General features: G+C 46.5%; 2 long non-coding RNA genes across 3 annotated transcripts; one reads left to right on the top strand and one right to left on the bottom strand.

Annotated features, from left to right (window-relative positions):
- The first annotated feature begins 2,917 nt into the window (after positions 1 to 2,917).
- Positions 2,918 to 7,015, top strand: LOC148057102 (uncharacterized). The gene is made up of 3 exons (XR_015701861.1): positions 2,918 to 2,973; positions 3,119 to 3,233; positions 6,592 to 7,015. It is a non-coding gene; the product is annotated as an uncharacterized LOC148057102 (long non-coding RNA).
- Positions 7,016 to 7,101: 86 nt separating this feature from the next.
- On the bottom strand, positions 7,102 to 9,477 carry LOC148057101 (uncharacterized). Of its 2 annotated transcripts, none has more exons than XR_015701859.1 (4): positions 8,954 to 9,477; positions 8,757 to 8,863; positions 8,191 to 8,485; positions 7,102 to 8,051 (listed from the first exon to the last, which is right to left on the bottom strand). It is a non-coding gene; the product is annotated as an uncharacterized LOC148057101 (long non-coding RNA). The 2 variants fall into 2 exon arrangements; XR_015701860.1 differs by having other exon boundaries at positions 7,109 to 8,051; positions 8,191 to 8,329.
- Positions 9,478 to 27,809: the final 18,332 nt, after the last annotated feature.

The following is a 27,809-nucleotide window of genomic DNA, read 5'->3' as shown; positions in this document are numbered from 1 at the left end:
AATGAAAAATGGTGGAACCTTGTCTCCCTCTAACGCACGTGTTCTGGGGGTCACCAGTGATCTCATACCTGTGGCTGTGTCCCTGTGGTCCCAGCTCTTTATTTTTAGGCAGAGATATTATTTCCTAATCTCAGTAAAACAATCCAGACAGTGCCTTGTGGTATAATTACTGTATCTTTCCCTGGGCTGCAGTTGCCGTAGTTCTGGCTCTGCGCATTGGAGGACCACCTCGATTGTTTTACGCTCACTTGGTTACGCTCTGCTGGTTGATCTGCTGCGTTATCACAGAGAGCCAGCTTGTCGTGATGCCTATGGAGGATGATGTATGCATATTTGTGTACTTGTGCTAATGCAGGTGTGTCATTTTTGTTTTGGTGAGAGAAAAAAAAGGCACATATACCAACAGCCTTACACTATAACAAAGCTGATGCTGCTGCAGCTGGAAAGGTATCTGATCATGCTTGGTTTAATAGCCTAGCAGAGTTTGCTCAACATGCCCCAGCTGCTCCCAGAGATTTAGTCCATGGCATAGTGTAGGCCAGGCACCAGTGCTTTTGAAGCCCTCCTGTGCAGTAGCATTGCAGCCTGTACTAGGAATCCTTAAAAACTAGTCAACTCTAAATCAGGTAAATTAGGATGGTAACACACAAATTAGCAGAGTGCTGATCAACAGAATTGTCCTGCATGTGATCTGTTTTTCGCCTTTTCTGCCCCATTCGGTGTAACTTGAGAATTTGATCTGATCTCCTCTGTGGCCTATAAAATCATAATAAGAGCTTTAGTGACGTCTCTCTAATTGAAGTTGAATTGAATTTTGCACTTCAAGCATGACTTAAACATTTATTACTTGTGAAAAATTATACCATATCCTTCCCAACTTATGCCAAGAATTCTTTGAATACCAAATGATATTTCTGAGAGATATTTTGTTGTTGTTGCTTTTCCAAGTAGGAATTAAAAAGGGATCTGCTACACAACCCATACATGCAGGGACAAATTTTAAAAGCAGTTTGCCTTAAGCCACTAAGAAAATGCATCTCGAAACCTCCTCTCACTGTGGTATCTGTCCACTTCCTGGATTTAATTTAAAGCTTATGGATCATGATGGGAAGACTCCCAGTTACTTTGCTAACTTTTGGTTAGGAATTCTTTTGCAGTGTCCTTCTATTATTCGGCTTTCCTTTGCTGAAAGTAATGAAAAATACTGATGTGGAAGGAACTGCTCTCATTTCCTAGATGAAGTTCAACTTTTGTCTTCAGTTTAGATTGAAATTGCTGTGTGAGCCGTTATACTCATTAGAAGTACCCAATGGGAGGCTGGAGAACCAGGCTGTTTGATTCAGAGATGGACAGTGATAGGGCTGGCAGTGGACACAAGTTCCAAAAATGGCAATTCCTATTAGATATTAGGAAAAAAAACCCTCAGCCATCACTTTGAGGATTGTGGAACACATGAATAGGGGCCCACAGGTGTTGCGGGATCAGTATCTTTGGGGATATTCAGAACTGGAATGGACAAGGTCCAGAGCAACCTGCTCTGAGTTGGCTCTGCTTTGAGCAGGAGGTGGACTAGATGATTTCCAGAGGACCTCTGCAACTTGAAATAGTCTGTGATACTAAGGTGTACCAATTTTTGAGGTGCAGGGGTAGAATGTGATGAGACTGAAAATGGTAGTTAATTGCTAAGTTATACAAGGTTCAGAGACAGTTGACAAGCACGATGAATAGGATTAAATTGCTTGAGTGCTGGAAGGACATGAGGGAGAGGAACTAGATAACCGTTTTTTGATGTATGTTTGAAAAACCTACAGTCTAAGGGTGAAAGGTTGATAAGAAAAGTAAAGGTATTGTCTGCAGGTTTCCATTTACTGTGCAGAAGGTGTGTCCTATTGGAAGAACCTTTAGCAGTTCAAAAAAGGCTGAAACATACAGTAGGACTGTCAGGCTGGGAAACGCTGAGCATGGTGGCCCAAATGTCCCTGGTAAAGTGATGCGAGGAGTGGCTATTTTATACACAGAAGAGAGAAGGTCCTTTTTTTTTCCATGAACATATCTCTCCCTGGTGAGTCTCTGGTTTGACTATAGGAACAGGCAATGGAGATGAAAGTGTAGAAGGTATGATCTTGGATGGAAACATAAAACTCATGAAAACTGCTCAGGGCTGTTTATCTTATAGGTGAGGCTCTTCCGTGTTTCTTATTATTTATCTTATTGGTGAGACTCATCCATGTTCCTGTTCAGGTTTCACCTTATCAGTGGGGAAGGATGAAAGGAACTTCCCTGGCAGGGCCAAGCGGACCTGGATGCAGAAAAGAACCAGGTTATTAAAATATACATGAATTGAACATGGCTGAGAAAATGCAGGGTTAATCTGCAAGCCTTAAGGATGAATTTCTTCCCATTATTTCTGTTATTTCACTTTATTCTCATTGTGTGCCTTTCTTGCATTTGGTCTCTCCTTTTTAAAAAAAGGAATTTTTTCTAGTGATCTGGAAGGTTCTCTTTTTTTTTTCTTTTTAAAGAAAATAGTCTGCAGAATAATCTCCTCTCCCTGGCAAACAAATGTCTTCTTCAGAATAAAGCATGCATACACAAGAAAATTCCACTGAAGGAAGGGAAAAAAGCATACTTGGCTTGGACCCCTCTCGGCATTATCTGATGTACAGTATTATGTTATCCTTAGATGGTCTGTTATTGTCTTCCTCCTCCTGAGCAACATGCCAGCAACCATATGTGTGCAAGCCGCTTGCTTAGACTGTATATTGAACTCTCTACTGGCAGACTGACAGTGTGGTCAAGTGGACAGCAGGCTCGAGTTGGGCGCAATACCTGGCTCTGTGGCTGACCAGCTGTGTAACCTCAGGCAAGTGACTCCATGTCTCTCTTCCCTTTCCTGTCCTCTGTCTGTTTAGACTGTGATCCCTCTGAGCGCCTCTACCCTGCGTGATGCAGCGCCCTGTGGAGATGCCCAAGGTAGCTCCAGCGCTTGGAGGAATGTGGTCATGTCAGTGTGATACCGCAGCCGAGCCAAGCAGCTTGGGAGGCTGGCTGGGCTTGGCCACAGGCCGTGCTGATGTGGTTCTCCTGCTCTTCAGAATAATCTAGTCTCTCTGTACAGGCCTCCATCACGCTGGCTGGATGTTCCAACTTGTTTGGAGTCAGCTTGGGGAATCTCTGTGAGGAATTGGTGCTCCTGTGAGTTGAGCATGTGAATCCCTGGTGGCCAGAAGACGGTAGGTGATTCTCCTGGGCTGTCCGTTTCTTGGCTCAGTCTTCCAGACACATGTATGTGCTAGGCTTTATGCCCCTGGGCTCATCTTCGCCACATCTGCATAGCAGAGAGCGACGTCAGAAGGGAGTGTCAATTCCCTTTACCCTCATGATAACCATAAAGCATACCTGAAATTTTTCTATATGCCTACTTTGAAAGCTTTGGTCAAATCTAGGGCAGCTACTTGCATAGGATACAGACAGCTACACAAAAACATTGGCTTGTGTTGATGATTAGTGGAGGTCAGCACCAAAGATGGTGGAACAACACCAATTAGTCCTTGCCAGGCATTTGGTAAAATGCACGTGTTAAGTTGTGATCGGAAGAAGCATAGCTACTGTCACCTAAAATCTCCTAAAAATGATCTTGCCTCTATTTCCATGATACCCATGCAAGATGATTAACAGGCACGCAGGAGTGTTTAGTGTTTTGTGTTGAGCCTGCGTCTTTATTCCTCAGAAGCCATTCTTTTTACTGGTACCAAATCGTAACAGTGGGACTTTGCAAACACTGTGTATGCATATAAACTGCTCAACCGGGGAATGATCTCTTTGAAGTAGATCCTTGGCTGTGCAGTATACAGCAGAGCTTCCTCACCTTCCGCTAACCAAGGGCTTGCGTGGAGTTACATTTATGAGTGCACTTGCTTCTTCATCGACTCCCATAGCCTGCCAGCGAGATACAGCCAAGCTTCTCATGCTGGTGAGGTCTTTCCTTGATGGCTGCAGCTCTGAACCTGCAAAGCCCTCGTTTGTCTTTCCCAGACACTTCTGATAGTTTCCTGCTTCAGAGCAGGCCTAAGGCACAGGCCTAGTAAGATCTCTGCTAATTAGTCAGCAATTAAAATGTACCAGATTTTATGCTAGTAAATTAACTGGAAAGACAATTTGGCATTTTTAACAAATTGCAAAAATGCCTTGGGTACTGGATCACTTTTATCAGCCTGGCTTCAATGCAGCATTTTCCAGAAAACAAATTAAATCATCCAGTGCCACCATTGCATGGTTGTCTTGGTTCAGAAGTAACTGCTGGCCCCTGCTTTCAGGGAAAGGTCTGAGGGTTTGTGCAAAAAAAGTTATACCACTCTATTTGGGCTGCTGCTTTTAAATGAGTATGATTTCTCATCATGATGAAGCAACACTTGTATCTCACTGAGAGTATGGACATGGTCTGTGCATGCTCACGAGGCCATCTTTATACTAGAAACACATCTACACCAGGGTATGCACCATACAGAGATCTTTCCAGTCCAGACCAAGCACTGGTTAGGATTGACCTATACACAAACTTGCATTTGTTAAATGGAAGTTATTGTTAAAGAACTCGGTTATATCCCTGTGTAGTACTCTGCAGGTGAATCAGGAAGCGGCGCAGGCCAAACTGACCCTGTTCAGATAGGTCTTTGCCCTGATGTAACTGAATCAAGGTAAAATTCTGCATTAAGTGATATTTAAATTGATGGCTAGACCAGAATATGTGTGACCAGGTTTGAACCTGCCTGGAAAAACAAGGAAGATAACAAAGTACTATGTGAAATTTCAAAGGTTTTTGATCCATTCAGTTTTGTACCTGTGTTGTGTTTTCATTGTGCCAGGACTCCAGTGCAGTTGGCTTTGCTTTGGAGCAAGGGAGGTGGTTAAAAGTTTGTCTGCAATGTGTGTGTTGGGGCTGTGAGGTTTAGCGTTCCCTGTGGATGAGGGCTGCCAGACGGAGCTGAGAGCAGAGTTACCCAGTTCAGTGAGGACAGAGACGATCTGGGCAGCGGAGGTGACCGTTCTTGGTATGCTGGGAATGCGAGGGAAGAGCCCTCTGTGGCACAACTCCATCTGCTTTTGCTTATTCCTCCCTTTCATATTCCACGGGGTTTTGGTTGCAGTTTGTTGTTCTCATTGTCTGGACCTTCCTCTAGGCTTTGTAAGCACTGGAGACGCCCCTCCCTCCGTGTTTGGAGACACTTCTCTCCCTCCAGCTGGGAGCGTGGCATGCTCCATCTGCTGCGACTGGGGATGGGAACCCGCAGCTCCGCCGGGGACCAGCATTTCATCCTTTCCCCAGGAGAGCAGCCACATTGCCTCTGTTCTTTGGGGTGTCTGGGGAGGGGAGATCACTCCCAAACCCACAGAGCAATGCAGCTTGGTCTTGCTGTGCCTTCTGCGTGATTCCAGTCCAGTGTAACGCTCTTCCACTTGTATTTCAGGATTTTCCCCCTACTCCCAAATCCGATGAGTCACTTGTGGAAGACGTGGGTTCATCACATTTTGCTATTGTCACTTTGTTTGGGGTCCTCTTCAGGTCCCACTGAAACCAGTGGAGTGCTTTCCATCAATGGAAGCCTTTTGACAGCGATAGGATTTGAGTCAGGCATTCGAGTAGCAGTGCCAGAGCCAGTCAAGGGATAGCTGGTGGGTGCTTCTGAAAAATAAGATTGTCCACACGCTTTGGTGAAGTGAGGAGAGACCAATGAGGGGGTGGAAACATTTTTGTAATGAATACTAAAGGTCTTCCCCAGACACCAGTTCCCTCATCTGGGATGAGGAGACCATCTAGGAATGAGGAAGTTCTCACACATAGCCAGAAGCAGAGCTGAAATGTGAAGAGCAGCCTGTTTCCAATCAAGGTCTCACACGCACTCCGGCCCGGCTGCTCTCGCAGGATGCAGAAACTGCCTTCCATTGCAACGTATTTTGGGTGGGCTGTTGGAGGCAAAGGGTATCGGTAGCTTCTGCTTTTTGCAAGCAGTGGCCAAAAGTTCCTGCTTACACCATGGTCTCCACTGGACCACGCTCAATCACACAGTATACTTTCCTAGAGCGCATATTGATTACCTGCTGCCTGTTTCTGAGGGGGAGGTTGTCCGGTGCCTGGGCTTAGAAAGGCAGGGGAGACTTTCATGATTCTGAAGGCTCTCGTTGTGTCCTGTCTCCTGATGAGTTTCTCTTTTATGATGGACAACCCCAGTTTGTTCAAAGCTCTCCTTGCAGGTAAGGTTTTCTTAAACCTTTGATTGCTGCTGTTGTTTTCCTCCAGACTGTTTCCAGTTGGTGCACATCTTTTCTGAAGTTCACTGTCCCAAGACTAGATGGGACGCTCTGGCTAAGGCCTTGCCATGCTGACCAGAGCAGAAGGGTTACTCCACAGGTTTACAGGCTGGACTCATGTTTGTACAACCCAGGACAACGTTTGTCCTTTGTAGCAGTGAGACGTAGATGACTCATGTTCAGCTTGCAGTCCACCTCAACTCCCTCCATAATTTTCTGAGGAATTGTGGGCAGTTTTTCCCCATCCTTATCTCTACTGAACGGGATCCAATTTTTTTTCAGATGTTTTCCCCACTTTGCCAAGATCAGAATTCAAACCTGTCTTCAGGCAGTCCTTCCCAGCTACACAGCAGCTGCGTATTTTACAAGCGTGCGATCCATCTCGTGGCCCAGGTTCTTGGAGAAAACTTTGAAGAAAGCTGGACTCACAACAAACACAGTACAACTCTGCTGGGTCAATCCCTCTGTTTTGACAGTGACCCATTGATAGTTTGCGTCCAAGTATCATATTTCCAGTCAGTTTTGCATCTGCTACGTGAAATTTTGAACCCATTTATTTGATGTCTTATGAGGATGTTATGCATCTGAAGCTTTACAAGTCAAGGCATGTAACGTCAGCGGCCTCTCTGCTATCCACGCGGCCTGTCACAGAGGAAAATTAGCTTGGTTGGATGCAATTTGTTTCTGATTAAATCCATATTAGCCTAAGACTTTGTTATCTTCTGTGCTTACGAATAGTTTGTGGTATTTATTCATTATTTATTTATGTTTCAGACTTTTTTCTGGGAATTATAGCTAATGTGACTTTTCCTCCTTCTGCAATCCACAAGCTTACTTAATTTAGGGCATTAAGTTTGCTTTGTTCTCTCTATTGTGCACCTCAGCCATGCTCGACAAGAGAGGCATTGGTAATTGCTGATTGTTTCAGCCAGTTCTCTAAATCCTGTGAGTTAAAGTTCATCAGGTCCTGCTCCTTCCCCATTTGAGGTTGAGGTACTACACCTCTGCTGTTGGTTTTAGCTGTGCTTCTTGTATCTGTTTAGCATTAACTGCTAAACAGATCCACGCGTGTTTCAGCATCTCATGGATGCAGTATGGGGAGAAAGTGGCATGAAAAGTAGCATAGAGGTGGTACAGTGCAGCTCCTTGTCACAGTGTGGAAGTCAGGCGACAGTAGCAGACTCACAAACCTCTCTGGGAGGAAAGTGTACGTAAACAACGAGTAGCAGCCTCTTCTTCCAGGCTGGAATGCAGTAAGTAAACAAGGGAAATGCAGGTTGAAGGGAGAACCTGTAGCAGCCTTTTAGCTGAAGGCACTTACACATGGTAGTGACCCAGGAGGATGTCTAGGGCTCTTATTCCAGTCCAGAGAGGGAAGTTGAGGCCTGAGAGTCCAGACTGGGGGATGGACAAACAGAGGTGACCTCTGTGTCTATTGAAGTAAAGCTGTCCTGGCTTTTCTGAAACTTGCCCCAGGGGAAAGATTGTCCCTAGTTTTGGTCTGCTTGGGCACTTTTCTCATTGCTGCTGTGATCGGCAGTCCTATCCAGCCTGGAGGTCTTGATCGGACCCCTTGGACAGAAGGGGTTGTTAACCACTGGGGCAGCAAAGAGCACCTCCTTTGACTTGTCTTGCTGTCTGAATTGGTCTGCGGTTCCCCACCTCCTTTGTTGTCCGGGTCTTGATAGATGGAGCCAGATCTTTTGTTCAACAGGGGATATTTGCAGGGTCAAAAACTGGATCTAAAAGAGACGAAGAGACATCTACAGAGCTCCAGCTCAAAAGGTTGCCTACATTGCACCACACCCACTCTTTTAGGAGCTGAAATAATAGATACCCTGGCAGGCTGTAAATCAAAGTCCTGCACAGAGAGAATCCTACCGTTTGCTGCCTGTTTCTTTTTGTAGATGCAAGGACTTTTGGCTTCCTTCTTGCACTTCCTTACTCTTCTGTAGAGTTGGTGATTTCTGGCTCTGCTCTTTCCCTCCACTGCCACATCCCAAAGCCATCACTACCTGTGCTGTGGCCAAGCAGAAAATGGCTCCAGTGGTAAGGCGTAGAGTGGCCTTTCTGGCCCCTCTTGTGAGTTTGAGATCCATCCCCAATCTCAATTCCAGTTTTTGGCCTGGCTCCAAAGCCCATGGGGAGGGGCCAGAAATGCAGTTGTTGCAAAGCTCTAGGCCAGATAAGCCAAACAAAGAGATAACCATTTAGGAAAAAAATAAATAGAAAACAACTCAGTCCCCTGATTAATTTTGCTCTGGGAATCCCCACAGTCTTAGGTTTCTAGGCCTGGCCTTGTTTCCACTTCATCCTCCCTCTCTGAAGAGCCTTTTTGTCCTTAATTGCAACTATAAATAAATCATTGTAGCCAGAAGTAGTATTTTTCCAAGTCTACAACTCTAGTGTCCAAACCCTTCAGTTTCCAGGAATTTGCTTCATCTTACCCAGAACTTGGGACAAAGAAGTGAAAACCACATTCAGCCTTTATAGCGGTAGCTCCAGGATTGCGAAGTTTTCCTCCAGGTATTTCTGTCCTAGATCCAGACCTGACCTGCAGAATAGCACCCATCTGTCTCACTGGACCAACTACTCCCAAACCTCTCCCAAGCAGCCCTGCAAATACGTTTAATTCTCTCTGCACCTTTTCCCCGTGGCCATATCCTCAGGAAGCAAACATTGACCATGGAGGGACAGACACAACAAATCAACTGAGCTGAGGAAGGACCCTGCCTTTATGCCACTTGCACATGAGCGCGTGGGCTTCTGGTAAATTTAGTTTCTCACCTGCTGTTAATTAAGCTGCACAGGCTCAGGTGAGTTAAAATTTGTAAGTGACCTCTTCACTTGGCAGTGCAGGGTGCTCTGTGCTGTTACAGAAGTCAGCCAACCTCAAGGAGCTTGTCCCAGAGGGGACAAACTGCCCTCCCTTGGGACTGAGTCAAAAAAGGGTTTTTTGTTGGAGCTCATAGCGCAGTCTTCAGTTCGTGAAGGTCAGTTAGGAGATCTGAGACCTGCCCTTGCAATGCTGCCAAAGCTCTGCCCTTAGGTTAGCCTTGCCCAGCCCAGAGGAGAGTGATGGGTATGTACTGTGGGCCAGACACGGCCCAGCTGTGCTGGGAGCCAGGAGGGGACTGAAACCCTTTTGTGTGTGGAAGGTGGGTGTTTAGATATCTCCAGGACGTGGAATAAGCTGGACTGATACCAGTCATAAGTTTATAACATGCTTTCTTTTCTGCTGGTGAAATACTTCATTAATACGTGAAATTTGCTGGCTCGTGCAAATAAGTCTTTAAGTAAAGGGGGGAGCAAACTGGGAGTGAAAACTGCCTTGTAAGGATAGCATATTAGCCTTTGTTTCAGCCTAATTCCCTCATTGTCACAGGAACATGTGTGATGGTGGTAGTCATCCTTGTGGATTGTCCTCTTGTTCTTCAAAGATCATTAAACACAATTACAGGAAAAGAGATCTTTGTTTCTGAGCAACACTCAGCTTTTATATAAGTGTTCCACATTTTCTTCAAAATGCTTTACTGATCGTAGCTAATTTTAACCATTTGGTTGGCATGAATATAAGCCAGTCCTTTTCTGCCTACTGATTCCCATTTGTTTTCATGGGAATTGAGCGTCTGGATCCTTAAGTCACCTTTAAATATGCTAGCCTCAGATCACATTTGCTTCATATGGCTTTCTTGCTGCTTAGTGTCTCGGGGTAAAAAACTTCCTATTTTGGATAGTGATGGTAAATTCCTAGGGGCCTCTGTGAGGGCTGAATTTCACATGTCTAAATGGAGAGAGGCTCTGTACTAATGAAACCCATCTTCTTTCCCTGGCTCTGCTGTGGGTCTCCTGGTTGATTGTGGACAAGTAGCTGCTCCTTCATGGACCTCGGCTGGCCCATGTGTGAAGGGGAGTGGGACTGCCTTCCTTTACCAAGGGGCTTTCAGAGCCAAGGGGGAGATGTGTTTTGGGAAGGACTGGGCTTGGTGGCACAATAAAGGGAGGAAAATAAGGAGCTTCAGAGCCAGCGGCAGAGGGAGGCATGGTCCGGGCAGGGACTGGATGAGCAGAGTCAGCAGCAGCTGAGGTCTAACTCAGATTTGGCCCTGCAGCTTGCATATATCAAGGAATGGACCTGTTGCCTGTATTCATCTGTAAAGTACCGTTCCGATCAATGGGGTTTTAGTGACGGTAGCGTTGTCCAACAAAGGTCTCTGTTTAGAAGATGCGGGCTTTCTAAGCTAGTAGAGGCTATGAAAAAATAATAATGAAAAGGTATTAAAAAACTGGCAAGGCAAAGAGGGGCAGGGCAGAACCGGTTGGAAAGTGGAAAGTATTTCCCATGATGAATTATGAATGAAAAGAAATGTGTTCCTGTGCTTTGAAATTTCTGCAGCATTTTTTTCCCCATCAGAAATGCTAAAACCTAGAAGAAATTAAGTTAAAAAGAAATAAATAAGATCTTAGGCAGCTCCTCCCTCCAGGAAATGAGCTCCTCCATCTCCCTTTTCTATGAAAATGTGTGTTTAGAAAATAAACTGTTTTTCTGTTTGAAAATAAAACAAACTATCAAGTATAAAAGGTTGACCAACTCTAGGAAAGTCTGGTCTTGTTCTTAAGGCACTGATTTTGGACCGAGAGACCTGGGCTTAATTTCCACTTCTGCTGCAAACTTTTCCTGTGTGACCTTGGCCTAATCCTTTAATCTCACTTTGCCTCTGTTCCTCATCTGTCAGATGAGGCTATGACTTCCCCACCTCACAGGAGTGTTATGAGAGTAAACACATCCTCCGTGCCCTGTGCCTCACCTTCCACCCCGCTTCTCTCCTGGGGCAGGGGTAAGGGAGGGGTATGGTCTGTGCTTTGGGAGCCTCTAAGTTCGCTCCCACCATGGCCATCGGATAGACTGATGAAGGCAAAGCTGAGTAGGACCCCCAGCAGGTCCTAAGTGTCCTTGGGGAGCGAGGAATGAGAGAAGAGAAACGCTAAGCACGTGTGAACCACAGGAAGGAGAGATTCGTTGTCTTTCTGTCTTGCTTTGTTTTTATCCTAAGATTTCCCTGTGCTTTTTCCCACCCCTCAACCCAGCGTTCGTGAAGCATCCGTAGCTCTCTAACAGCACAAGAACCGGCCCCGTGTAGGGCTGGCTGCTTCCTGAATTAGTCTCCATTTGCAGCAATTACCTTCTTTCCTTTCTAGCCAAATGTTTCTCTGAGCCTGAGGCCCAGCTAATTTTTTTTGTCAGCTCTGGTTGTGCCGGGCAGCCCTCCCTTCCATACGGGAAATATAGAGATGCCATTCAGGCACCTCTAATCCCACTTTCACTGCTGCACTCGTTAAAACATTCCTTTATTTATTTTAATTTTATTCTCTCCTCCCCACCACCTTTTCTAAACAACCACTTGTATTATGCTTTTAATTGCCTTTAGATTTCCCTTGTGTAACTTCTCCGGCGTCCGCATAGCCGTAGGCAGAGCGCGCAGTGCTGGGAGCCTTGCACATGGTCTGTGGGCTCGCTATTGACTCAGTGGCGTGCTGTGAATGAGTCAAAGATCCGTGGGGATTGCTGGGGGTGGACAAAAGGGCGGGAGGATCGAAAGCAGGGGTGGAGGGGGGACAAGAGGGAAAAGCTAGCGAGACAAACGCACACCGCACTCCCTGCATGTCAGCAGAGCATCTTCCCTTGGTGCAAGGAGAACAATTTGAGCTGGGGACCGGGAAGCTGCGCTGCCCTGCCAGGGTTGGGGGGCAGCGATGTCTGCATCAGGGCTCTGTGAGCACAAGCCGTAATATGGCATTATAGAGGCATGACTTCATCTGTTTCCATAAGATTGCTTTCTCCCTCTCCCTTTCTTTGGCTGGTAATTGAGAAACGCATGAGCTCACCTCCTAGGAGCGGGAAATGAGAACCGCAAGAGGAAACAAGCTGGAAAATATACACGAGGCCGGAAAAAAAATATAGATTAGGTGGGGGGAAGTCAGAGATGGTATGGAGAAGAAAAGGGATTCCTCTTGTGTGGGGTCATTGCCATACAGGGCTCGCAGCACATTCCTCTGCACTGCAGACGAGGGCAGGGCTGGGGCAGCGCCATTGACATCTGTGTGACTGTGCTTCAGCCTTGAAGGCATCCCCTGGGCATGAAGGGCCTGAAGCCAGGGTGAAAGGATGGTGTAACACGGTGGTTCTATCTTATCTGCAGTTTCTTGATGAAAGCACAACCCATGTCTTCCAAGTGGTGTAGCTTATGGGACCTGCTGGTGAGGAGGGGTGTAGCCCAGGTGTAAATGGGAGCAGGGGATAAACCCACCCATGTGGTGGGGCTTTACAGGGCTTGGGGGAGAAGCAGGAGGAGTGGTGGTTTAGGTGGAGTTAATTCCCCTAAGTGAGGTCTCTCCTTGGCTGCCAGATCTCATGGTGAAGGCTGCAGGTTGCTAGTGGTGGGAGAGTTGCTCGGTAAGGCCATGCTCTCTGCCCTTCGATCTTGCTCACAGGCATGTAAGCAGCATCTATTGCCAGCCCCTCCACCTCTTTGTTTCTTGTCTCTGTTTTTACCTAAAGCAACCTTTAGGATGAGGAGAAAGAAAATGCCTCTGGAGGTAGGCTATTCTCAGTTGGGCTTCAACCTGGTTTCTTGTGGCTTTCTTGGCTTTTGAAATGGAGACGTGTGACAGAGGAGGTGGTTTTACGTGATCAGATTGGTGAGGAGAGCCTTATTCCTGCAGTGCCTTAAGTTTCTTCCCTGGTGCCCACTCTTCTGTCTTTCACCATGTGTCCTTTGTTTTTACACCTTGCCTTAAAGATGTATCATCTCTTTCCCTGCTGCTGCTTTTGAGATGCAGTTTGGGAAGAGACCGTCTGTCCCCTCAGATAGAGTTGGCTTTTGAACCTGAAGGCCTTGTTCTTTAGCTGGTGGGCACTGATATGATATTACCAAAATGAATTATTTACCCTGTCTGAGTAAGGGGCCCCCAATTTGTTAGTTGTCACCCAAACACAAATTATTGCAACCAAGACATAACAGAAGAAAATGAGGGATGTGAAATGAGCAATGCTAATTATCTCCAGCAAGCTGGGCTGTTGGGAGTCCTACACACAGCCAAGTGCCGCTGAGGTATGGATAAAGCTAATGAACCAACTGCAGGATCCATGGAGAGTTTGCAGCACGTCCTGTTGACACAGAGGGCTGCTGCGATTCACCCAAGGCAGACTGAGGGGCTTGGAGCTTTGCAAATTAACTCTCTATTCTTTATCTACACGACCTTGATTTCAAAGTGTAAATGAGACAGGTCAGGGTTTAGGACCAGCTGTCCTTGGCATGTGCATTCATCTCTTTTGACCTGTTCCACCTCTGTATGGTGATTCAGGATTTTTTTTTTTTAAAGTATTTTAAAGGGAACTTCTAGCTGAAGGGAAGTCTGTGCAATGTGTTAGGGCTTAGAAGGTCTGTGCTGGCACAAGTGGGTGCCCCATATACGTTATACGTTATTTATGTTTCCATTGGATTTTTTTCCCCTTCTCTTCACTTCTTTTTTTTTTTTTTCTCACAGTTTTTCCTAAGTGAAACACTAATGCAGTAATGTTCAAACCCACAATGTTTGAATGGCCTCTAAATTAGGCAAAACAAGCTTGCCCAACCCTAGTTGAACAGACTGGACTCATTTTCTAATTCATACACACTCTGTTCATTTTGCCTTAATAAATACATTTCTGTCCTAGACTAGGAGCACTGGGGGACCTTGGAAAGTTTGACGTTAGCAGAAGAGGGGCAGGTGATCAGGGGAGAAAAGGAGAGACTGGATCAGTATCCGTGATGCATCTAGATGGCTAATAGGAAAGGCCATAAATCCCAAACAGGTGTTGCATTTGAAGAAGCCCAGGTTGGAGATTCAGTAAGAACCAAGTTCTTTGGATGCCACTCTTGTTTTTCAAGGGCTTGTCTTTCACTAGAGAAACCCAGGAGGTACTGAAACTACAGCTAATGAGCAGCAGAGCAGTCTGGTGGGGTTTCTGAGAACTCATTGAAAATAGCCTGGGTTTTGACCCAATTTTAGGTTTCAGAGCACAGGTATAGTTTGCATTGGACCTGGTTGCTTTTATTCTTAATGCAGAGTATCTAAACACCAGCAACATGTTGCCTGCAGTGCATGTCACTCTTCCTGTAACGACTGAATGGTTTTTGTTAAGTGGAGTTTCTTGGGACTCTGAAAAGGATGGAAGTATATGGACTGCTGTTACTTCTCCTCTTAAATATGGGCAGAGTTGTAATAAGGCTTGTAGCTGTGGCTTGCAGCCATGGCTGATCTTAGAAGAGGCTCATGTCCCTGACAAAGCTTGGCATCCCTGTCCCTGTGTGTGTACCTAAACTGACCTATGGATGCCACTAGAGCTTCTTGCATTTGCTGTTCTGCTTCGTGCAGGTTGCTTGGAGTTTGGGAAGGTCTGTGGCCCAGACCTTGCAGTCCTCTTTCCAGCTGTTAACTTGGGAGTGGGCCATGAAAAAGACAAATGATTCTGGCAGTAGGAGATCCTTCCTGACTGACATCTACCCCAGGGAAATAGCAGACTACGCATCTGGTGAGTTACAGAAGTGTCATGAGTTCACGTATGCACCAAGTGACCTGACTGCGTATGATATTCAGTCCCATTACAGAGCCATGGAGGGGCTGTGGTACATGCCAGTTTTCTGCCATGGGGAGAAATTATATGCTTCACCTAACCCAAAGCATTCAGCCCTGATCACAAGTGGTTTTTAGGGCTCAGATGCATTAATTCTAGATATCTAGTCCTCCAAGAAGGAAACTGAAGGGCTCTGTCTCCTTTGACCTGGAAAAGTAACACCGGTCCATTGTTGCTGTGCAGCTTTTTATCCAGTGGTGGCTTGTTTGTGGGACTCTTGCTGGAGACAGTAGGTTGGCGTGTCCTCAATACCGGTCAGCAAAAGTAGTTTCACTGTGGAGCCGTTTTCTCTGGTGGCCTCCTGAGGAAGCAAACACAGCTTTAGAGTAGGGTATGGGTCTGTGGTGTAGTCACTACTCAGTGTTACCAGGTCTAGACTGATGATGAACCTATTTGCCTCTGTCTGGGCTCATAGTGAACACCCAACCTTTTCCGTGAAGCAAACCAAATGATAGCGTGGCCTAAAACATTTATTTCTGCCTTCCATGCCTGTTCACCCTGCCTTTCTACCTTCAGGCCGTAGGGTATGAATCAGAACCTGTTTGCTTGGCATTTTAAGTCTTTGCTTTTCTGACCAATGTCTCAATACCTTTGCTTTTGCCCTGCTTTCCTCCTCTTCCCTGCCCGGCACGTCTCCTTTTTTTTGTCAGGCCCTTTGCCTGGAAAAAGCAGGCTGTGCCTTCTCCCTTACACACCTGCCCTCATCTGCGTTGGCCACTCTGGTATTTTAATTTCTTTTCCATTGGCCCATTGCACGCGTGTTGATCGGCTTTGCAGCTGAGGTCAAGGAATTTCCATGTCGTACTTGGAGAGAGGGTTTCCCCTTCACAGCCTCTGCCTCAACCAGGCACTGGTTCATGTAGAAATAGCTTGGCCACTCTTGGAAATAGGTCTGTGTGAAATAATATTGTCTTTTTGAGGTCAGGAAAAAAAAAAGTCCTTTTATACAGTCATGCATACACTCTTAAAAAGAATTCCACAAAGCTTGGTCTGTTCCCCCCTCTCACGCTCTCCTCCCGCCCTACCTTTTTCCTAAAACACTAGAGAATTCAGCCTTGGAGTCTGACGGCACCGAGCATACAGCGTGTACTGTGCCTTTTGAAATGCTGGCTGCGCATAAAAGTCTTGCTTAACACTGGTCTCTGTTGCTTTATTATGTTGTGCGCACAGTGTGTTGGTGGTGGGGTTCCCCACTGGCAGACCCGTGGTGGGGAAGAAGGGCAGGTGGGATGAGGAGTAGGAGGTGTGGAGAAGAGCGGCTTGGGCAATGGGCGATACGTGCTGTGGGTCATTGCGCTGGGGCTCCTGCTTCCCAGGCTGGGAGGGGAAGCCAGGAGTGGGCAGCTTGATGCCAAAGGTTGTGCGAGTAGCTGTGGGGTTGTTTGGGGGTTTTGCATCGTTGTTGCTGTTTTTTCTTCTGGTTATGATGCTCTGCCCTTCTTGGGAGAAGGGTAGGTGGAGGTGAACACATGGGAGGGGAAGAAGGAAAGAAGGTCCCACTGTCCCAGGACCATAGTGCAAGTTCTTACCCGTCTGCTGTTCCCAAGCAGAAAGATTGACAAGAACCACCCCTTTGGGGGTGGACGGTCTCATTCAAGGACCAAGAGTGCTGCTTGATGTGCATGTGCTTGTAAATCCACTGCCATACATCTGTATGATGGCTTGCCTGGTGACATGTTTCCTGTTCAGGCCTGTGGTGGTGTTCTTGGGTGGGCATTCACACCACTAGGCATGCACAGTGGAGCGAAAAAGCCTGCTCCCAGGCCTGCGTAAGTGGAGGAAAGCCCTGCCATAGACATCCCACAGGCACATTGACAGACAGAGGAGCAGACAGCCTTGTGCTCCATAATACATGTGGTTGGGGCTAAGTGCTGCATAGTGTCATGCTTTAATGCTTCCCATGTGTTCACAGTATCACCCTGACCGCTCTTGTTACTGCAGCTGGGGAGAACTTGGGGGAAATCCCTGAACACGAAGCAAAAATTGCTCTATTTCAGTGTCTATAAGGGTGTTTCTGCCATCCTTGCCCATACACTCGTTCTCGAAAAAGGGGTCAGAGCCATGTGCAGCTCGGGCTGACGCTTAGAGCAAACACAGAGCCTCTGAACAGGTTCGTTGGCCTCTGTAGTTAGGTAACTGCTAGGATTGCGCACAGTGATGTGCAAGCGTTGCCCTAATAGAGGTATCTGCTGAGTTGCAGGCACCTGCTGCTGCTCTGTGCTGTCATGGGTCTGTGTGTGGTGGAGGGAAACCCTGCTCTGTACTAATCAGATGCACTCAAAGACTGTGAGGCTCTTGGATGGTGGATCTGGAGGCTCTGTGGGTAACCTAGAAAAAATGGTTTCTCCCACGTGCTACTCAAAATGCATACTGCTGCTGCTGGCTAGTCCTTCTTGCTGGCCAAGTACTGAAGCTGGTCTCTCTATGTCAGGCTAAATCACACCATAGGCTGAAAATACGCAACGCCACCTGAAATTTCCCCATCTGCAGCATGTTCAAATGTTGCCTGTTTATTTTGGAGGTTTGAAGGATGAACTGGGATGTGAAGGGGATGCGGTGCCAGGGGATGGACTGGGATGCTGATGTTTGGAGCATGGCACGACAGTGTTGAATGGGGCAGCTCTGTCATGGTTTGGCTGGTCTGTCCGCAGGCCAGCCGGCTGCGGTGGTAAACATCCACCTGTGGGCAGCATTTGCTGTCTCTCCTTTTATGCAGAGGACTAGGGTACATGTCCTGACGCAGCCTAGCAGAATCTTAATTTCCCCTTTCTCATGTGGAGAGTGAAGGAGTAAACCCCACAAAACACCTCCCTTACCTTTTTCCAGATTGTTACAAGTATTTTAGTTCCTATTTACCTCTTCCAGACACCTTTTTCTCCTTCAACCTCTCTCTGGAGTCGGGTTCCTCCCTCTCTTTCTTCATTGCCTTTGGTTACTCTGTCTCTTCCTAGCCCCAGGAGTTCAGTGCCTGCCCAGGCACTTGAGCCAGCAGGCATGTATGTATCCTATACATTTCATTCATTCTTGTGTGATGGCAGTGTGGTGAGAGATGGCAGATCCCTCTCTGGATACTGGCTTAACCCTCAGCCTGGCACCTTGCGGCAGCAAGTTCCACGTGTTAACTGGGCAATCTGCAAAACATTGGTGAGCTTTCTTTTTCCTGTTGTAATAATATTTTTGGAGTGGTTTAGGTGGCCACTATTTCTTTAGCATAAGAAAGGGCAAACTGGAAAGCCTTCACTCTCTCACTCATCATTTTATACACTTCTAGCGCAAGCTATTTTGAAACATTTGGACCTTAATCTCTCCTCCTGACGACCTTGGAAACCTTTCTGTGCCTCTAACGATTTTTTGGCATCATTCTCTGGCCTCTGTTCCTGCTGTTCCCTCTCTGAAACAAGGCAAGCAGACTTCAGCTCACTTCTCAAAGTGTGAATGTGTCATTGATTTATGTGGTGGCATTTATAACATTTTTGGTATTGTTCTTTATCCTATTCAACCTAACGTTTTTTGGTTCTTTTTTTTTTTTTTTTTGATGGACTCTGTGCATGGAGCAGATGTTTTCATTGAGCTGTCCACAGTGACGCCTAGATCTTTTTCCTGAGTGGTTACAGTTAATTTAAAACCCATCAGTGTATTACCTCAGCAATCCCTTGATGTCACTGGTTAGAAGATCCCAGCTGGCTGCTGCTCTTAATTCTATTGCCTGTCTGTTTCCTATTATTTTTTATTATGCTTACATTTACTCGCATGCTGCACCAGTTTTTAAAGCGAGGTGGGCACAGTCATTTACAAGTGGCTAACACAGGCTCTCAAATTCTGTTCATGTACATAAATGTGATGTTTGTGCTTAGGTGTTTTCACAGAATATAAGTGCTTTTCTCGTAGCACATACTACTGAGTAATGCTGGTACAAGAAAACAAACAAATGTGGCATATGTTTGCACATGCCCATCTTTGAAAGCTAACCTCACTTGCTGCAGAGAAATGTGGATCCCTGCATGAAAGAGCAGCTTGTATAGCTTGCCCTTCTGGATTGTGCCAACGGGCAACCCGTGCTGGGCAGCCCTGAATATTTGGCGCTACGCTCTTGCGTGTAAAATTGTGTGGCTTCAATGAACTAACAGGGAAGGGGAGGAATCCTGGATGCACGGCAGGTTGAAAACTGTTGGCACAGGCTTAGGCAACATAACGGTGCCCTTTGAGATCTCCGCGTATGTGTGGTTTCATTGTTTATCTGATGCACGGTTTTCAAGACCTTTGAAATATTGCATGATACTTTCCAACATGTGAAATAATCTAAATAATGCATGGAGTCCTACGGTGCTAAAAGCAGCACATCGAGGGGGTGCTGTCGTCTGCCGTGGTCTCTGGTGAAGTCACGTAGCCCAGAATAGGGCATGCAGGGACATTGCACAGGGTTTGCATTAGAAAGCTTCATCCTCCATCCTGGAAGTCAGTGGAAATTTCACTCTTCATTCCCAGAAGAGCAGTAGTAAACCAGTGTTAATGAGAGATACTGGGAGACTGCAGAAAGGAGCCAAATGCTGTAACTCTGCTTAATGATTGGAAACTTTGTGAAGTCCCCTCTTCCTTAGAACGGCTTTGCAAACAACCTTTGGCAACAGCCATTTTATCTCCTGTTTTGGAAGCCATATGCCTGAGCTGCTCTGCCGCTGAGGACAGAGTCACAGGAAGATGGGACGGTTTGAACAGGAAAGCAGAAAGACAGCTGCAGTATGTCCAATTTCCTACTGTGAGGAAGATGAAACCGGTCTAATTTTGCTGAACTATGACTCAGTTCAGTCCAGAGATTCCAATACCATGCAGTAAATGTTATAAACTCCTTTGAGGGAGGAAAAACCCCCCTCCAATTCAAAGGCACAGGGAGGAAGTGCCCAGCAAGAGACAGAGATTAAATTGCCAGTAATGATGGATGAGGAAAGCCCAGTAGGGTACTGCTGAGCAGGACCTGAGAGCAAAAGAGATGAATGGCCCTCGGTGACCAGGCTCTGCTGAAGTCTGTGTGATGTGGGTAAGAACAAAAGTGAGCCACACTTGGCTCCACGTTGCAGGGAGGGGATGATGACGTGCTGTTGCCTCACTCCACAGAGCTCCTGGGTGGGTGACGGATGGTGTTCTCGAAGGACAAAGCCGCAGTTGATTCTTCAGTTCCTGAAAGCAAAACTCAGCTGGTCCCTCCCTGCGAAGGACAGGCGGCTTGTCTGGCTTCATCAGTGCAGCTCATGCCAAAAATGATTGCAAGCAGTGTGCTACGCCCATTAGCCTCGACGGAGAATTGCTCCCATTAATCTTAAGGTAGCACAGGAGTAGTACATCTGATAGGCCAGTGTGTGGAAGAGATGAGCTGACCGAGTGCATACATGTAACCCCAAAGAAATGCCATATCGAAGCTGTGTGTTGCAGCTGAGGTTTTGAATGTGATGCGGCTAAGCAGTCCAGGAATAGAAACAGATGCAAAGGTTTTTTGTAAGCACTTCGGTCCTTGATGTGCTCCAGCACATTGCTGGTGATCATGGCAAGTTTTGCTGATTCATAATAGCAACCCAGAAGAGCGGGAAATGCTTTCCCAATGCACTTAATGCTGGTAAACCTGACAAGCAGGTCTATGGTGGATGCAGTGAGGACATACAGAAGCCTATTGCCTGAGCCAGGTCTTGGATGCCAAAAAGCTGGAAAATGAGGGAATACCTCCTGCTACAAAGGGTATAGGATTACAAGGAGGGGATAAAAAAGTTCAAAGTATTCTGAAGTGTTACTGATGTGGCAAGAATGTCACTGAAGAGCCATGTATTACAGAGGTTGAAATACCCTGGTCTTCTGCAATGAATGAACAAGAGTGACTGTGGCTAGCAGGTAAAAGAGGGAGGAAACCTGGCTCTGGCAGCAAGCAGGTGGACCAAAGAGCACAGGAACGGTCAGAAGAAATCCTCTTGCTCTTCTTTACAATCACATTTCCCACTTTTTCACTGCCCAAGGAAAACTAGGCTGAGGCTGCAGTGGCCTGAGCCAGCCAGGCTGTCCATCAACAGGGATAGGGGAGGAACAGATATACAATAAGGCCAACTGTATATGGGAAGCTAAAAGGGAGTGCAGAAACTTGGAGGCAGTGCTGGCTTGTAACTGCACTGGAGGGAATAAATTGGCTTCCTTGCTGAAAAAAGGCCTATAGCAGACCAAGCAAACCTATGCAAGAGATGTCAAACCAGCCCTGGCAATGATAAGGCTGAACTATGTGGACTCAAAAAGCAGCTGAAACTCTTATGCAGGCCTAGAGTGTGCAGTGGGAAGCACTCTGCTCACTTCCAATCTGAAGCCTCTGTTGTTACTGAAATAAAACAATAGTCCTTTATCAGCTTCCTTTTCCCATAGACATAACTGATTTTGCTGGGGCAGTTCGTTGGTAGATATTACTCTACCGCAGCATGGTTTCCAGTTCCCTCTATTAAAACACAGGCTCATTTCTCTGTGAATCAGCTCTTTGCTAACTTCTTTGCAAACTGCAACAGAGCAGAATATTCCTAGCATAGAGCCAGACTCCTCACACAGTTTTCTGGTTGATGACCAAATTCAGAGGCTATTCCTTTCTGCAGCAACTGATCTCTATGACACTGCGGTACTTATTGTCATTTTCTTGCTGGGGAAGTGCTCGCCGGTCCACTCTGGGATGGCAGCAGACATTTTCAGCCTGCTTCAGAAAGGTACCATAATAAAGGGCTTGCTGCGCTGCTCAGTGATACAATTTGCCTTTTTAGGATTTCTTTATGAGCCCAAATCCGCAGGAACCTCTCTTCCTTCCACACCTTTGTCTGCCTACTTGGTAAGAGCCCTCAACCCCAGAACTTTGTGTGTGTGCTTAGCAAATGAGGACTTACAGATGCAATACCACAGGGAACAATGTGAACCAGGAATGTACTAAAGCCAGAGGCATTGTAACCTAGAGCTGCGCTGAACAATGTGGAAGAAATGCTGTCAAATCTGTGTCTGTGTGAGCTATTATATCCCCAGCTAGCCCCCCTCCAAAAGTTTGCTCAGCATGCTGACTTTCCAGGAGCTTTCTTAGTGCTTGGAACAAGTTACCTATCTCCTGCCAGAATCGAGAGAGGAACACGACTGGCTGACGAATACCATATGTTCCAGGCTGGCCATAGGAAACCTAATTGTATTTTGTTTAGCTTGTCTACTTAACTGGGTTTCTGTAACAGGACTGGGTTGATTGGTGGTTTTTTCCTTTTCTTCTTTTATTTTTTTTTTTTCCTTCAGATAAATGGGGCCAATTCCTTCTACACAGGAACTGTCCTGGGACAGTTCTGTGTTTTGCCCTGGAAATGCAGGGCACAGCCTTCTGTCACTTCCCTAATGGAAGAGATCGGGGAGAGCTGAGTAAAGGGAAAGGCAGTTGCCAACAGGAGCGATCAGAAATTGCAGGGCTAAAATCTCATTCTAGGCAGGGAACATCCAGTTCTGAGAATGCAATAAGAACGCTTATCCTGACCAAAAGATTTCCCCCCCTCCTTTTTTTACTTATTGTTAGTGCATCAGAACAGGAGAAGCGTGTGCTTGTGACCTGGGAGTGGGAGCACAGAACTGCGGATGTCAAATATCTAAATGTTGATTTGCTTTGTTTAAAATGGCTTAAAATTAGAGCTGCCTTAAACTGCAGAAGCTAAAGGCTGATCTCTGTTCTGAGACCACTGGGGCAGAGTAATGCCCCTAAAGGGCACAGATCGGAGTTTGCAGAAGTTGAGGTTGGACTGATGCTGAGCAAGGTTCAGTTCCTAGACACACCGAGCCCTGGATGGAGCTAGGAGAGGACTTGCTCCCTCTTGTTTCCTCTGTTCCACTGCACTGCATCACTTGCAATTGGTCACTTCTCCCTGATGTGCTTCGTTGCTAATGCTTAGGAGGCAGCACCATCTTACATTGTATGATTGTGCAGCATCTAGTCTAACCTCCACTTGAGGAGGTGGAGGGGAGATCACTAGGCATTGTCATGTTGCATGTAACAGCTTTCGCTCACCTAAGACAGGAGCTAGCTGGAAACCTCACACCCAGTCTTCTCCTTCAGGTTGTTGGAGCATGTAGGCATGTTCTCCCCAGTTTTCTGGACAGCCTTAGCAGTGTTGTTAACAGGAGTGCGCAGCAAGCTTTGCATCGGCTAGGAGAGAGTTGTAAGTAGTAAGTGTATGCTGTCTTGGCAGGCGAGCAGAAAAGGGTGGGGGCCTTCATTTCTAGCTGAGCAGAAGAGGGGAAATGGAGCTGAAAAGCAACTGCCACTTTAAATAGATCTCTTTCCTCCCCATCTCTTATTTATCTCATGCCTTCCTGTTTACAGTGTCATTTCCTGCAGCTCCCATTCTGCTCATTTAGAGGTCAGGTCAACCCAAGGTCTACCCCATTTCTGAGCACCAAATCAGTGCAAGTGTCTCCATCCGATGCCACCCAGGAGATGCGGGCTATTGGCCGCTTCCCCCTCCATTAGCTGTACGCTATCATGCCACAGCAAAGCGATGGGATGTCCCAGGTTTAATGGAAGACAGAAGTTGGCACAGCTCTTAACTTGTCCCTTTGAACAAGTCCCCTGCCTTGCCGTGTCCTTTCACTTCTGACACACTTGTTTATCCACAGGCTCCCTTCACCCTGTTGTTCTGCCATGTGCTTCGCTGCCCACACACGCACACTCAGCTGCATGCTCAGCGACCCACCTATCTAGATATTCATACACACTGAATCACCGTTCGATGCACACTCATAGCCATGCTCACAGACGAACTCTGATCCGCGCCAGCCAGACTGAAGTTCTCTTTCAATCTGCCACCTCTGTGTCCTCAAGACAGGGGATACTCTTGCCTCCTGGAGGAAATATATACTTTTGTAGTGTGTTTGCTCAACCACCCATTTACTCTCAGGGCCTTGGGGAAAAGATGGTGATGCCTCCAGCCAGGTGGAGAGAAGGGGTGAATGCTGACACCTCATTTTTCCAGCCTACCTGTGCTCTGAGATCTGCCCTTGAAGGGTGCCAGCATGCTTAACTCAGCTGCCTCCTTTTGGTGGGGTGAAAGACCATCTCGTTGTCATTTCATGGCTTGAATTCCCAGTGTCCTTCCTTGACCTGCCCCCCAGGCTATCATCCTAATGTTTGTGATGACCACCATGAGAAATTTCGAGCCCAAGCCCTTGCTGGAGGCTGTCTGTCCCACACACACGCCTAGGCCCACGCATGGTCCCACTGATGCTATGATGTACCCATGTTGGATAAGATGCTCCCTGATCAGAAACATCTTCAAAACAAAACAGCCCATTGCGTGAACGTCCCCTGTGACTGCCCTGTTCATTGCGCAGCGCGTTAGCTCCCTTCCCCCTCGCCTCCAATTCCTCTACCCACGTTGGAGCATTTAAGAATTAATGAAGGCCAGATGCATGTTCTGCAAATGTAGGATCACTGCATTTTGGAGTAGACACTGGCTTGATGCCTCCTTGTCCTTCAGATCCTCAGTACGGCTAATAACAACCAGAGGCAGCCCTCCTAAGTCTGAGGTAGAGCCCACCTCAGTGGTGACGTCTCTGTGACCGCAAAGGATTTCTCAGGGACCTGGAGGGGGACCAGCTTTCGGCCGTGGAGCCCCAGGATCTGGTTTCTCCTCTCACCAGCATTGGCAGGATGAACTTGGTGTGACTGAGCTGTCCAACAGGGAGGCGGCGAGCTAGGCCAGCCCTGGATTTCTAAGGGGGAAGGAAGGAATTCGGTGTATTTTGGTGCATGTAAAAATAAGGGATGGATCGTACTAGCGGGAGCTGTCCATGTGTTGAGATAACAGAGCAGATGTGCTGCACAACTATTGCAGCCTCGTACTACGAGGTCTCTCGTGAACTGCTAACCCTCCAGGCAAGGATGGGTCAAGACAAGATGAAGCGTTGTTTTTCAGACTTGGATCTGATCTGCTAAAATGCCATTGCCACAGCAGCTGGGCTTTCTTGCTGCACAAGCAGAGCTTCTCTTTTTGTGAAGTGTTTCTTAGCCATCTCTGCTGGCCAATGGATCCAGGAGGTTGTTGTAGGGCTGTGCTTTGGCCATCTTCATGCAAACACGTGGTGTATGCTGGGGGTCACCTAGCTTGATGTCGATGACTCTGTGCAAGTGTGTGTACGAGGGTATTAGAAAGAGGGGGACTTCTACATGTTGTAAAACCGATTTTCTTGCTCCTTGGAGTGAGAGAGCCTGTAAACCAAGTTTTTATGCCTAAAACTCATTCTGATTTCCTTGTGGAACAACACAAGTTTTTGCACAAGACTGTTTTACCCAGACTGTTGCCCCTTGGCAGGAGGCTGGAGGGCATAGCTTACCTGCAGTGAGATGTGGTGCTGCATGACTTTACTCATCACAGCTCTGCCATCGTCATTCAGAAATGGTTGGGCCACGACCTTATTATATGTTAATGACCCTAGTTTGAGTTTGCAGTGATTTATAGGAAGGCCTTGTGGCTGTTTGTAGCAGTTCATGATGGATATTTCCATCACCCATCAGTATCTGGCATTCTGGGACTTGCACAGTTCCCTAGTAGTGGGTGGGATTTCTGCAGAAAAAACCTTCATCCCCAAACAAGCCCGAACTTCTCAGATATTCAGCACAGAACCTTCTCTCTTTTTCCCTTCTCTCCCCATCCCCTTCAAACATACCTGTGGGTAGAGGTAGTGTTATTGGAGCAGCCTATTTGACCGCTATAATATTTTCCACTCAGATCCATTGACTTCTATTTCATGTTTTTGTTGGATCAACAACTTTTGAGAGCAGTTAAAGCTGCTTGTATTTGAATAGTTGGAGACAGTGTGTCACCCTGCTATCTTTTCTTGGTTTCACCTCTAGAAGGCAGCGATGATATGTCTATATACAGTCACCTAACTGAAATGTGCATCTCTATGTCCCTCTCAGTGGGGGTCCTTTACCTGTGAGCCTCTGTATACTGCCAAATGTGCCCTGAAGTAACACAGCATGATCTCAGAGTGTGTTTAGGGCAAATATATAAGGGAGGTAGGCATCACCATTTTTCTAAGTCCTTTTCTAAGAGAGAAGAACTGTTGCTGCTCTGGTGACAGAAACAAAGGAAGGTCTTTGTTCTAAATGTGGGTTGTTTTGATTTTTCTTTCTCCTTATCTATGATGGTCTGGCATAAAAAAAAAAAAAGCAAAAAGTGAAAAGATCTCCTGTGCAGGGTTGAGATCCCTGACACTTCCTGCTAAATCCACTGTCTTGTTTTCAGCCCCCAAAGATGGTACTGAGCCTGTGGTTCCTCCCTCTCAGGGTCTCTTCATTTCCTAGGAGTCTGCCCTCCAGTCCCCTGTCCCTATATCTGTCATCTGCTGGCTTAGGAGAGAGCAACCTAGGGGCACACAAGAGCTGACTGAGCAGCAGTAAACTGACAGAAGGACTGTTGTAGGACTCTTGATGCAGCTTTTTTCATTAAGGCCATTACTTGGGGTTTTTTCCTCTGTTGAACCACTGGTTTTCATGAAACTTCCAGGAGTAAAAAAATTTTAAAAGCAATTGACAGATAGATAGGATTACACCCTCTGCTGTGTGGTAAGAAATTGTTTCGTTTGCCTAGAAATTGAGTCCGTATAGGAAGAGAAAAATAGCCACAGGAGCTGAGGTGAGAAAAAGAAAATAAAACCAGATCCAGCAAGGTGGGAATTATCATTTCATGCTTCTGAACGTTGCCATCTCTTGTTGAATATCATCGTGAAGCTTGTGATGTTTGTGGATTTTATTTGAGACTTGTGGCCTTTATTTGAGCTCCTGGAATCAAGAGGCTGAATGAGATTCTCAGCTTTCTATTTATTTTTATTTTTTTAAACGAGCATTTCTAGCTCTCTTGATCCTGGAAGAAAACAACTTCTCTTCAAAATATGAAGCCTCGAGGGGCCAAATGAGAAAAATAGTCCAAATACTTTTGGGGTGGTTAAGTCTTATTATTTTGAAGCCTATATCATTCTGTTCTAGGGCCACACACAACATTTTTGAAAGCTGGCAACACTCATGCTTTTTATCCAAAGGATTTTACAAAGTGTGTGAATGTTAGTGGCTATCGTGAATGTGGGTGTGTGGGGGTGATATTGCAAGGAGCGTCTCGCAGACCTGTGGACTCCTTGTGCACGGCGGCATGCAGTCCCTGCCTTCCAGAGTTCATGAACTAGTCATGGTAGGCAAAGGCATCTAAAGCACTGTTTTCCCCTCTCCTGTTTTCAGTTATCTGTCCGTAAGGAGGCAATAAGCGAATCGCCCCTGAAGCTGAGGGGAGAGGTAGGAATGTAAATCCAATTTGCCACAGTTATTTATGTGACCCACCGACAAAGCAGTGCCGTGGTTGTGGAAGAAGCGGGAATGCACTTAACAAGATGATGGTGCCTCGTCATGTCCTGGGACAGGACGTGTGGATGAACGTTGCGCAGGGCCGAGCAAGGGCGAGAACAGCTCCTGCAAACGGAGAAAAACAGCGGCTACGCAGTGCCAATCGCAGACACTCCTCCTCACCACAGTGGTTGCTGTTGTTGTTGTTTCTGCTTTTAAAACAATATGCAAGGAACCATCCAATATCCTAGGGCTTTTGTTTATCTAGATTTTTACGAGGAGAAATAAAAAAAGTTAGAGGAGAGAAAGAAATGAGAGGGGAAACACAAGCATTCCTTCCAATCAGAAAGTCATGAGTTTTGATTCAGTCTAATTGCACAAGTGATATTTTTATAACCTCTGTGAAGTCTCCTTGCTTTCTTGGTGTGTCTCCATTGTTTATATGAGAGTGGCCAG

This window comes from Nipponia nippon, unplaced genomic scaffold (assembly GCF_047370975.1).
Source record: "Nipponia nippon isolate SJK-2023a ecotype South Korea unplaced genomic scaffold, ASM4737097v1 scaffold_10, whole genome shotgun sequence".
Taxonomy (NCBI): Eukaryota; Metazoa; Chordata; class Aves; order Pelecaniformes; family Threskiornithidae; genus Nipponia; species Nipponia nippon.
The sequence above is the reverse complement of the archived record's forward strand: the minus strand, read 5'-3'. Positions and strand labels throughout refer to the sequence as shown.